This window comes from Convolutriloba macropyga, chromosome 13 (assembly GCF_964194025.1).
Source record: "Convolutriloba macropyga chromosome 13, txConMacr16.3, whole genome shotgun sequence".
Lineage (NCBI taxonomy): Eukaryota > Metazoa > Xenacoelomorpha > Acoela > Convolutidae > Convolutriloba > Convolutriloba macropyga.
Genome location: NC_134480.1, coordinates 13,551,227 through 13,565,111, shown reverse-complemented (window position 1 = coordinate 13,565,111; position 13,885 = coordinate 13,551,227). Strand labels below are relative to the sequence as shown.

The window sequence follows — 13,885 nt, the reverse complement described above, 5'->3', positions numbered from 1 at the left end:
TGGCCTGCGATTGGCGCTGTTTTCTTTTTTACTTCGCTGTATAGAATAAATAAAATTAGTTAAATGCAGTTTAAATTTAAAATGAAAACGATGAATCTTAAAATTTTATTTGTCGAAATTCTAGCAGAACTGTTGAACTTATGACCTGACAACCAATTAGGTCTCATTTGAAAAACAATGAGAACTGTTACCAACGAGACTAAGCAATAAGATTACAAGAATAACAAAAACAAGCAAGACTAAAAAATCAACTTTTATTTTTTGAAAGACAGCCCCAAAATTATTGGCAACCTGCTATTAAACGTCTTTGAAACCTGTCATTAAGGACATTCGATGATAAGATAACAAAGGCAGATTCGCCAAAAAAAAACTCGCTAGATCATTTTTGGGAACAAATAGTGTGAGAGTCAGAGATTGTAATCGCATAGGACTGATAGAAACAGTTCTATTAACTGACATAAAAACTTTGATGAATCAATCTTATTAACCGATGAAACCTGTCATTAATGAGATTGAGTTGTAAGACAGCAATAAACACATCAAACATTAGAATTCAAAAAAAATGATTTGAAAAATATAAAAACGAACAGCGTACAAGACACAGAAACCAAAATCTAGGAACTGAAAAGAAAAATTGCATAATTAAAACTTTCTTAGTAAACAATGAGAACTGTCAAAAATTACAAAAGAAAAAAGTCAACAAAAAACTCGCAAGCCTTAAACTATCAATGTTTCTTAAAAACAATCAATATTAGCATTATCTTTGAACAGAATCCATTAAACCGATTTACGTAACCCCTATTATCAACCTATGCGAACTGTTCCTGACGAGATTAAAAGATAGGACAAAAAAAGTAAAACAAATAATTGCAAAAATAATAAATTCATTCAAAATGTTTGAAAAGTACTGTGAAAGTCATGAAAACCGCTAGCTATTAACTCAAACCATTTAGGAGGTTCATTCATGCATCCTTGGGAGCTAACCAGACCTGTAAATGACGGCACTGATGCAAAAGAGAAAAAAATTAAAATTTTTAAAAGTGGACGAAATCAAATATTCACTAATCATTTACGAAAACAAATAGTGTCACACATAAAAAATTAAGTGCTGCTTGGTGCAATTAGGTGATTGCAAGTAGGCGCAATCAGAACACATATGTATCATATTAAAAGCGCTCAAGGAGAAGAAACCCTGAAAGCCGAAGTTAAATTGACGCACGTGAAAAACATTTGGTCTCAAAAATCAAACACCAATCTCTCAGTCCACTTTACAGGTATCATGGAAAGAAATCATGCTTCAAGCCTCTTGAGTTTTTGACCCTTTGCTAATCCAGTGTGACTAAATTCACCACGCTAATTGGACTTCCCACTGAAGTGGAAAAGCCGAAAACATTGTGAACAGATCCAGCCGAAAACAGCTGTCCAGAAACGACTCGACGTAGAACATTTAAAAAAGTTCACAATTTTCATCGATAACAGTAGGAACGTTGTAGAAATAACATTAGAAATAAAACTGAAATACCATCTAATAAAACAAAAATGGCCTAAAACCTTGAAAAAACACAACATTACTATTTGACATAACAAAATTGGTTCATCAAGGAACAACTGAGGAAAGGTAAAAGAAACAAAGGAAAAAAAATCGAAAAAAAATCTCAAGAAAGTTATCGACAAATGAACAATATGCAATTTTTTAAACCATTACTCTACGAAAAATTTCAATTACAACTTCTGGTATGCCAGTCACCCAGCCAATACTCGTAGGAGAAACATTGAACAACAAGTAAAATAAGCAAAGAACAAAAAACCTGAAAATCTATTATTTTGTAGAATTAATTCCAGTTAAAAGTGCCATGTCTAGCCTTGATAGCAGCAACACCTACAGAAAAGCTCTTCATGAAAAATTGACCAAGAAAAACTAAATCGAGAAGCTTAAAATCAGAAGAAACAGACAAAAACTCAAAAAACAGACAAAACATCTCAGAAAAAATTTGCTAGATTTATTCAATTCTTCAACAAAAATAATTCAAAATAACACTCAAGCAATTTGAAAGAGCACTAAAACTGCTGGAACAACTCGTTTCAAACATACAGATCTCCGAATGCAACAAAATGAATAAGTGTACAGAAAAGTATACTGTTAAAGACGGTTAATACAAGGGAAAATGATAAAAAAATAGCTGAAAACTGAATAGCTGAAAAATGTTAAAACAGCAAAATGCTTCGATAGACACCAATATATTTTGCTTAGTTGTTTCTCTCAGTTTATATAATTGAGAGAAACAACTTTGACCTAAAAAATAGAGTGAAAACAAAAAAACTGCATCGAAAAAGACGCACGTGATCAAAAAAATTCTGCTCACTTGGTGAAAAATATTTCAAACCTACTTTTCTCGATATCTCCCAATAAAGTTCATGACCAGAAAACCAATCTCTCATCTCTGCTCTTCAATTCGTTCAGCAGCTTGACTAAACACTTAAATAATTTTTGGAGTGTATTTAAAACATGATGTAAAATCAACGCCCCAAATGTGAACTATCGATCAAAAAAGACGCTCCACCAATACTCCTCTTCGAGCCATAAAAATGACAGCGCCCAATACATTTCAAATTCTTTGAATTGTAAAAAAAACCAAGATAAGGCCAATAATAGCCCCAGCTATCGCTGTGCGGCTATTAATAAACGAAGCAAATAGATGAGCCAGAACGAAAGTGCAATCTAACTAACCTAACTGTTACAAGGAATAGAAACCGATAGAATGACCTCCAAGAGAGAATACAAGTGCTTTCTGTCCGTGTTTTCATACTTGAAGAGCCATTACCTGTTCTCAGTAAGCAAATAAAATTACTATAAAAAATATCTATTGAAAAACTTGAGCCGTTTCTGAAACTCAACGAGTTAGAAGTTCAGAAAACGATTTGCAAAAAGGACACGTGTACTATTACTTGTACATTGGCAAGAGTCCAATCTACAGACATGTTTTTGGGATCTTCTATTACGGATTCGGGCATTCAAGATTTCCTCTTCCTCTGCTAATTTTACTAACTTGAGGTTTGAATTAGATAATGACAATTCTGATTCAGATATAAATTAAAAAAATAAAATTTCGTCAAGGCTATTTGTCTTCAGGGAAAAATCATCATTCATACGTCGACCTATTTTTTTCTGAAGTAAACAAAAAAGGCCAGAGCTCTTTCTATTTACATTTGAACCCGGAGGTTGCTGGCAGAGCACTTCAGTGCTGAACTAGTCTATAGACATTCTGTTTTTTTGGATGTCCAAAACTCTGTTAATGTCCAATTTACACTGACGAGTCATGATTTTCGAGTAAAAAATAATGCATGAAAAAAAATATTCTCAGCGCCATCAAAGCTTGCTTTATATGCGATTCGTACTTCCACGTGAGTACTTGTAACATTTAGTTTGTGTAGCAAGTCTTAACCACTAAGCTAAATGGGCTTTGTGGCAATTACCTAGAACCAAGGTTAAGAAAAAAGAGCGTGTATAACTACTATAGTAATTACCCGTTAGAAAAAATAAAAGTAAGATATTTTGCTGCTCAGATGCAACTTCCGCGAATCAGACTATAGAAAATAAATTTTAGCACAGGCGAACTCTATGACCTCAATATAATCATAATGGAACGAAAAGAAACTTCAAAATATTCTGGAGATGCAACGTTTCAGAACTGAATTGAGTGTTTACCATTGAAATGTGCTTGGTCGGCGCTGAAATGTTGTGAGCCTCGAGTCCACTAGGCCGTAAAACGATGCTTCTATCAATGCTGTAGTTATAATGCTTCAGAAAAACAACTAGAAAGCCACAGATGCAAAGAAAACTTTGACTACAATTTTATCGAAGACGGCATATCTTCTAAACATCACAATTTGAACGTTGCACAAAAGCTGAGATATGACTAGAACTTTCTCAGCAGCTCACTCGTCTATTGTTTATTGTTTTAAAATTAACTAGCTGTATAATTCGTTCCGACAATTTTGATGCATTTTTCTAATACTTTTTTTTTGAACTTTTCCAACACTTCTCCGTTCTATTAACTTTCTTAACTTCTACTGTTTCTTGATGAAACTTTACATTATAAGTCTGGAAACTAGTTTGCATCACAACAGATTTCCATTTATTTACGAATCCGCCTTTTAATTGCCAAATAATCCGAACAGTTAAAACAAATAATAAATCGCTTAGCTATTTCTTCTAAAAAAATCAACCAACAAGCAGGAAAAAAACTACCTCTGAACTAAGAACGCTTCATGCAACTCATGAAAAATCAGATACATTGTCAGGTGTTATATTTTTTCACGTGGTCCCGAAATCAGATCATGAGAAATTGAAAGCTTCGAAAGGCTTTTTCATGTTATTTTGCTCGGATATATTGAATAGATGGTTTTATTCGAAATTTTATTATCCTACTATAGCAGTTTTGCAAGCTTGAATTGATCTCGAGGAATAAAAAAAACAATCCTAACATTTTGCTACAAACCTCCTTTCTGAAAATTGCTTGATGAGTATTATCTAGGAAATTCCCCAAACACAAAGGTCATCTGAAAGAATTGGTTCTCATAGTTATTCTCACATAATTTTTTATAACTTTTAGTCATAGTTCTTTTGAAATGATATGACAAACCATTTGAGATTTTTCGTTATAATCCTCAAAGAAAAGATGAGAAACAATGAGTCAAGAAAAAAACAAATTGATTAAGCCCACCCTCGACAACATTTCTACTTTATACAAAGCGTGCTTTTGAATAGGAATGTGGGAACATTCTATATGACTAACACAGAACCATGCAAATTTTCTGGTTGCTCAACCGATTAAGTTTATTACGATATTTGTTCACGACCTCGCGATCGATCGAACTTTTAGCTTATCTTTTATCACAGGAAATATAGATAATTTGTAGTCTATGTGGCATAAAAACATACCACATGCTTAGAAAAGTCACATGGAAAAAGCTCGGTAAAAATGACTTAAGAGGCAAGATGTCATTTTTCCCATTAGAATTCAAACGAAGCAAGGAATTCATTGAAAAAGGTAGACGATAATAAGTGTTAATAAATAGGTCTCATTGAAAATAATTATAAGTGAAGGAAGAAGTCTCCGAGCCCGCTCAACCACATTTTTCGCTCAATACGGTTCTAATGATGTTTCGACCCCGATCAGCCACATTTGTGGCTAAATTGAGGAAAAAGATAAAACCAAATGAGGAATAGATAAAAAACATTAAAAATTTACATACTTTCACAAACAAGTGGTGTACAATTTTTTTAAAAAAGTATTTCAAACTCAAACCACTTAATGAATTAAAAAATAACGCATAACAGGGCCGACGGAATCTGTCATTAATGAGACTGTGAGAAAAGACATATAAATCGAATACACTTTATTTTGAACAGAAAGACAGTCTTTTAAAAAAAGCTTAATGACAAAGTGAGAATGGCAAAAACAAAAAATAAACAATGCTAGCTTTACAAACACGGGCAAAAAAAACAAACTGAAATTTAGCAAAAAAACAACTCGAAGCCGTTAAACTAAAAGCATTTCAAAGAGAACATCATTTATGTTAAATTGCGCCTGCTTGTAGCGCTATTAATGCTACAGGTGATCTGTCAAAAACGTGAAGATGCGAAAAAACTCAAAACTGGGCATATGACCAAAAACAACAAAAAAATTCCTAAAAAACGTCCAAAATTTCCTAAAAATTTCCAAAAAATTCCAAAAAAAACTGCAAAACCAAAGCCACAAAGCAACTAGCTAAAACACAAAACTACTAAAAAATCATATCTTAGTTCAAAAGATCGAGGATAAGGCCCGTCTGCAGTGAAACTAATCCTTAAAATCACAGAAATAAGATAAATGCGGCAAATTTCAAAAATCCTTAGACTCCCTTTTGAGAACACATATTTTCAAAAAAATAGCAGCCATAAACCTTCAAACTAAAAAAGTATAGCGTATAACTTGTAACTCACTGGGAACGTAACTGGGCCTGTAATTAGTCATACCAAGTCATAAGACTGGAAAATAACAACGAAAAAGGCAGAACTCAAATTTTCAATCAAATTCATGAAAACAATATGAAAGCAATAAAAACCAAAATTTAACTACAAACTATGTAACCGTCGGTCTCAATTGGACATCAATGGTCCTTTTTAACAGGGCACTTGGTGAGAAAGACAGGAAAATGAACCACAGTTGATCAGCACCAAAATCTCAATTTTAAAGAATATATAGCGTCATAGCCTTTAATTAAAACATGAAATCAAAAAAGGGTTTAAAAATTGCTTCACCGGGAATTATCAAAAAAGGGGAAAACTAGAAAGGAAATTAATATTTTAAAAAAACCATTTCAAAGTCATTTGTGAAATCATTTTTATAAATGGAGAGCACAAGCCATTTAAACCATTGAGACACGTCGACGTGTCATTATTCAGAAAATGCCATACGACTACAAAAAACAACGTCAATTTCAGGCAAAAATAAAAATTCAATTAATTTTCGCAAGCAAATTTTGTCGAAGCCGTAAAAACTATCAGCTATTCACTAAAATATGTTTATAAGTTCAATTGCTCCTTCTTTCAAGGCCAATGGGGTTTGTATGTATTGCAAAAATGTGGAAAGACAACATTAATTAACACAAACAATTAAAAATCACAAAAAATTGTTAGAACTCTAAGTATCACAGACAAAAACGAGTTCAAACAAAACCGCAGCTCACCAAATATATTCCATTTCAACTCACTGGAAGAGAATGCAACCTTTCGTCACTCACAATAGGCTACATGGTGAGCAATAAGATGACAAAGTAGCAACTAAATGAATTACAAAGATTTACCTATACACTTGAGAGAAGACCGTTGGATCTTTGATCAATTTGACTTAGTCATGAATGTACAAAAAGGAACAAAAAAGCAAGCAAAACACAAGAATTTAAAAAGATAATAGGTGTTAAAAACTAGGTGTCATTGAAAATGATTATAAGTGTAGCAAGAAGACTCCGATCCCGCTAAACCACATTTTTGGGCTCAAAAAGGTTCTAACGATGTTCGGAGCCCAATCAACCGCACCTTTGGCTTAATTGTCTACCAAATGAGGAAGATTAAAAGTTTTTCAAAAATTCACATACTTTCACAACTCACAAATAAGTGGTTTATCATTACAAAAAAATTTTTCAAACTGAAACCACTAAATGAGTTAAAACATAACGACGACGGAACCTGTCATTAATGAGACTGTGATGAAAGACATAGAAATCAATTACTACACGTTCATTGGGATCAAGAGACAAAGTCTATTAAACAAAACGCTCAATAATAACAAGTTCAGAATGGCAAAACTTAAAATAAACAATGTTAGCGTTACTGCACTCTCAAAACAAACACAGGCGAAAAACAAACTGAATTTTTGCGAGAACAATCTCGATGCCGTTAAACTAAGAGCATTTCAAAGAGAACATCATATAAGTTAAATTGCGCCTGCTTGTAGCGCTATTAATGCTACAGGTGATCTGTCAATAACGTGAAGATTCGAAAAAAACTCAAACTGCGCAAATAACCAAAAACCACAAAAAAATTCCAGCAACTGCAAAACCAAAGCCACAAAGCGACTAGCTAAAACGAAAACTACTAAAAAATCATATCTTAGTTCAAAAGATCGAGGAGAAGACCTGTCTGCAGTGAAACTAATCCTTAAAATCACAGAAATAAGATAACTGTGGCAAATTTTAAAAATCCTTAGACTCCTTTTGAGAAGAAAAATTTTCAAAAAAATAGCAGCCATAAACCTTCAAATTAAAAAAGTATAGCGTATAACTTGTAACTCACTGGGAACCCAACTGGGCCTGTAATTAGTCAGTCGAAGTCATAAGACTGGAAAATAACAACGAAAAGGCAGAACTCAAATTTTCAATCAATTTCATGAAAACAATGTGGAAGCAATCAAAACCAAAATTTAACTGAAACCTATGTAACCTTCGGTCTCAATTGGACATCAATGGGTCCTTTTTAACAGGGAAATTTGTGAGAAAGACAGGAAAAGGAACCACAGTTAATGATCAGTACCAAAATCTCAAATAGTTTCGAAGAACATATAGCGTCAAAGACATTAAGTCAAGAAACAAAAAAATGAACTGATTAGGCCCACCCTCGACAACATTTCTCTGAACTTGATAGTATTGCTTGATCATGATGAAAACTCTTTTCAATAATCGCAAAAATGATAAGCTCTCAAATCTTGTCTTGCTGGCTCTGACTAAACGAAAAAAAAATGTGTATATCGCCTCATTAACTTAGTTCCTTTCAAAGCCTCATTTTATAAATAGCGTGCTTTTGAATATGATTATGGGAACATTCTTTATGACTCATAAAAACCATGCAAGTTTTCTGGTTTCTCAACTGATTATATTAATTACAATGTTTGTTTACGGCCTCATAAGCGATCAAATTTTTAGCTTCTCTTCTATCACAGGAAATATAGATCATTTTTAGTCTATGTTGCACAAAATATTCGGCATGCCTAAAAAAGTCACTTGGAAAAACATCGGTAAAAATGACCTAAGAGGCAAGGTGTCGATTTTCCCAATAGAATTCAAACAAAGGGAGGAAATCATTGGGAAAAAAAAAGATAATAGGTGTTAAAAACTAGGTGTCATTGAAAATGATTATAAGTGTAGCAAGAAGGCTCCGATCCCGCTCAACTACATTTTTGGGCTCAAAAAGGATCTAACGATGTTCGGAGCCCAATCAACCGCACTTTTGGCTTAATTGTCTACCAAATGAGGAAGATTAAAAGTTTTTCAAAAATTCACATACTTTCACAACTCACAAATAAGTGGTTTATCATTACAAAAAAATTTTTTCAAACTGAAACCACTAAATGAGTTAAACCATAACGACGGCGGAACCTGTCATTAATGAGACTGTGATGAAAGACATAGAAATCAATTACTACATGTTCATTGGGATCAAGAGACAAAGTCTATTAAACAAAACGCTCAATAATAACAAGTTCAGAATGGCAAAACTTAAAAAAAAACAATGTTAGCGTTACTGCACTCTCAAAACAAACACAGGCAAAAAACAAACTGAATTTTTGCGAGAACAATCTCGATGCCGTTAAACTAAGAGCATTTCAAAGAGAACATCATATAAGTTAAATTGCGCCTGCTTGTAGCGCTATTAATGCTTCAGGTGATCTGTCAATAACGTGAAGATGCGAAAAAAACTCAAACTGCGCAAATAACCAAAAACCACAAAAAAATTCCAGAAACTGCAAAACCAAAGCCACAAAGCGACTAGCTAAAACGAAAACTACTAAAAAATCATATCTTATAACTGTGGCAAATTTTAAAAATCGTTAGACTCCTTTTGAGAAGAAAAATTTTCAAAAAAAAATAGCAGACATAAACCTTCAAATTAAAAAAGTATAGCGCATAACTTGTAACTCACTGAGAACCCAACTGGGCCTGTAATTAGTAAGACGAAGTCATAAGACTGGAAAATAACAACGAAAAAGGCAGAACTCAAATTTTCAATCAATTTCATTAAAACAATGTGGAAGCCAAAAACCGAAATATAACTACAAACTATGCAACCGTCGGTCTCAATTGGACATCAATGGTCCTTTTTAACAGGGCACTTGGTGAGAAAGACAGGAAAATGAACCACAGTTGATCAGCACCAAAATCTCAATTTTAAAGAATATATAGCGTCATAGCCTTTAATTAAAACATGAAATCAAAAAAGGGTTTAAAAATTGCTTCACCGGGAATTTTTTGGGACCATTCAAAAAAAAGAGCTAAAAACTAAGTTAAAAACTATAAAAAAAGGGAAAACTAGAAAGCAAATTATTATTTTGGAAAAACCATTTCAAAGTCATTTTTGAAATCATTTTTATAAATGGAGAGCACAAGCCATTTAAACCATTGAGACACGTCGACGTGTCATTATTCAGGAAATGCCATTTGACTACAAAAAACAACGTCAATTTAAGGCAAAAATAAAAAATCAATTAATTTTTGCAAGCAAATTTTGTCGAAGCCGTAAAAACTATAAGCTATTCACTAAAATATGTTTATAAGTTCAATTGCTCCTTCTTTCAAGGCCAATGGGGTTTGTATGTATTGCAAAAATGTGGAAAGACAACAATAATTAACACAAACAATTAAAAATCACAAAAAATTGTTAGAACTCTAAGTATCACAGACAAAAACGAGTTGTCTGTGATACTTAGAGTTCTAACAATTTTTTGAACTCTAAGTATCAAAAAATTGTTAGAACCAATCACTAGCTAAAATTTAACTGAAACCTATGTAACCTTCGGTCTCAATTGGACATCAATGGGTCCTTTTTAACAGGGAAATTTGTGAGAAAGACAGGAAAAGGAACCACAGTTAATGATCAGTACCAAAATCTCAAATAGTTTCGAAGAACATATAGCGTCAAAGACATTAAGTCAAGAAACAAAAAAATGAACTGATTAGGCCCACCCTCGACAACATTTCTCTGAACTTGATAGTATTGCTTGATCATGATGAAAACTCTTTTCAATAATCGCAAAAATGATAAGCTCTCAAATCTTGTCTTGCTGGCTCTGACTAAACGAAAAAAAAATGTGTATATCGCCTCATTAACTTAGTTCCTTTCAAAGCCTCATTTTATAAATAGCGTGCTTTTGAATATGATTATGGGAACATTCTTTATGACTCATAAAAACCTTGCAAGTTTTCTGGTTTCTCAACTGATTATATTAATTACAATGTTTGTTTACGGCCTCATAAGCGATCAAATTTTTAGCTTCTCTTCTATCACAGGAAATATAGATCATTTTTAGTCTATGTTGCACAAAATATTCGGCATGCCTAAAAAAGTCACTTGGAAAAACATCGGTAAAAATGACCTAAGAGGCAAGGTGTCGATTTTCCCAATAGAATTCAAACAAAGGGAGGAAATCATTGGGAAAAAAAAAGATAATAGGTGTTAAAAACTAGGTGTCATTGAAAATGATTATAAGTGTAGCAAGAAGGCTCCGATCCCGCTCAACTACATTTTTGGGCTCAAAAAGGATCTAACGATGTTCGGAGCCCAATCAACCGCACTTTTGGCTTAATTGTCTACCAAATGAGGAAGATTAAAAGTTTTTCAAAAATTCACATACTTTCACAACTCACAAATAAGTGGTTTATCATTACAAAAAAATTTTTTCAAACTGAAACCACTAAATGAGTTAAACCATAACGACGGCGGAACCTGTCATTAATGAGACTGTGATGAAAGACATAGAAATCAATTACTACATGTTCATTGGGATCAAGAGACAAAGTCTATTAAACAAAACGCTCAATAATAACAAGTTCAGAATGGCAAAACTTAAAAAAAAACAATGTTAGCGTTACTGCACTCTCAAAACAAACACAGGCAAAAAACAAACTGAATTTTTGCGAGAACAATCTCGATGCCGTTAAACTAAGAGCATTTCAAAGAGAACATCATATAAGTTAAATTGCGCCTGCTTGTAGCGCTATTAATGCTTCAGGTGATCTGTCAATAACGTGAAGATGCGAAAAAAACTCAAACTGCGCAAATAACCAAAAACCACAAAAAAATTCCAGAAACTGCAAAACCAAAGCCACAAAGCGACTAGCTAAAACGAAAACTACTAAAAAATCATATCTTATAACTGTGGCAAATTTTAAAAATCGTTAGACTCCTTTTGAGAAGAAAAATTTTCAAAAAAAAATAGCAGACATAAACCTTCAAATTAAAAAAGTATAGCGCATAACTTGTAACTCACTGAGAACCCAACTGGGCCTGTAATTAGTAAGACGAAGTCATAAGACTGGAAAATAACAACGAAAAAGGCAGAACTCAAATTTTCAATCAATTTCATTAAAACAATGTGGAAGCCAAAAACCGAAATATAACTACAAACTATGCAACCGTCGGTCTCAATTGGACATCAATGGTCCTTTTTAACAGGGCACTTGGTGAGAAAGACAGGAAAATGAACCACAGTTGATCAGCACCAAAATCTCAATTTTAAAGAATATATAGCGTCATAGCCTTTAATTAAAACATGAAATCAAAAAAGGGTTTAAAAATTGCTTCACCGGGAATTTTTTGGGACCATTCAAAAAAAAGAGCTAAAAACTAAGTTAAAAACTATAAAAAAAGGGAAAACTAGAAAGCAAATTATTATTTTGGAAAAACCATTTCAAAGTCATTTTTGAAATCATTTTTATAAATGGAGAGCACAAGCCATTTAAACCATTGAGACACGTCGACGTGTCATTATTCAGGAAATGCCATTTGACTACAAAAAACAACGTCAATTTAAGGCAAAAATAAAAAATCAATTAATTTTTGCAAGCAAATTTTGTCGAAGCCGTAAAAACTATAAGCTATTCACTAAAATATGTTTATAAGTTCAATTGCTCCTTCTTTCAAGGCCAATGGGGTTTGTATGTATTGCAAAAATGTGGAAAGACAACAATAATTAACACAAACAATTAAAAATCACAAAAAATTGTTAGAACTCTAAGTATCACAGACAAAAACGAGTTCAAACAAAACCGCAGCTAACCAAATATATTCCATTTCAACTCACTGGAAGAGAATGCAACCTTTCTTCACTCACAATAGGCTACATGGTGAGAAATAAGATGAAAAAGTAGCAACTAAATGAATTATAAAGGTTTACCTATACACTTGAGAGAAGACCGTTGGATCTTTGATCAATTTGACTTAGTCATGAATGTACAAAAAGGAACAAAAAGCAAGCAAAACACAAGAATTTAATTAAAATTGAAGAAAACGCTTTGCTGAAGCGAAGAGCCTTTATCTCAAAACATGATATATGTTAATTAGGCTTCAACTGAACGTAATCAATTGAGGATCGATATGAAATCATTCTGGTAAGCAATGGACCAAATATATAAAAATATTTTTTTAAAAGACAACACTCCAATACAATCCAACTATTTTGATTGAAAAAAACTAAACCAAAACCAGCCTTGCTACTGCTGCGCATCCATTGAAAACGTAATTGTTTCAAATGTTAAAAAAAGAAAATTTGACAAAATTTAATATATCAAAAAAACATGCATTTGGGAGAATTGTCGATTTGAATTAGCAGAAAAAAACGGCAAAACTTTCTTTACAGATCATTGCCACTAGAAGTGGAAGAAATAAGCCCTTGCCCTAGCTGCCGAATATGATAGCAGTATAAGGACTGAATTTCGGGTAAATTCAAAAAATTGACTTCAGAAGCATATTTGGTGCCATTTGTGCTTTATTTTTTTTAAAAAAATCAAAATGTTGGTCAAAAAAGCGCGTCACGCAATTTAAAAACAACTACAACAATCGTGAACAATTTTACCAAATTTGAGCAAAACTGACGAAAATGACGGAAAATGTGAACAAAATCAACGGAAAAGAGTCGAAAGTGAAGGAAGCTTTAAACCTCTATAGCTCCTTGCAAAAAAAATATTGAGCTAAAATCTTTTCAATTACATATTCTACACCGGACGCGCTTTCTAGTGATACCTCTCAAAACTCTCTAGGCTGAAATATCGAATGAACAGAACAAAATAACAAACGAGGTGGGGCCGGAACAAAAATATTACACAAGGAAAGACGATGAAACATGAAATTACCCACACAATTCATACTTAAAATGACTCAAAATAATCACAAGTAATGCATGATTATAGATTAAATCAATGTAAAAATACATCAACACAGGAGGAAGTGATATTTAAATTTGCTAATCAAAAATAGGGCCATCTTGTTCTCACTCGTCTGATACATCTGACTTCACATAATCATGATAAGTCCAATTCTCTACCTCTTCTCTAGGGACCAATTCAACTTTTT

At 32.9% G+C, this 13,885-nt stretch overlaps 1 protein-coding gene across 5 annotated transcripts in view; it reads left to right on the top strand.

Annotated features, from left to right (window-relative positions):
• Positions 1-13,885, top strand: part of LOC142351863 (striatin-interacting protein 1 homolog) — a 454,798-nt gene that overhangs the window by 14,268 nt on the left and 426,645 nt on the right. The gene's annotated exons all lie outside the window — the stretch shown is intronic.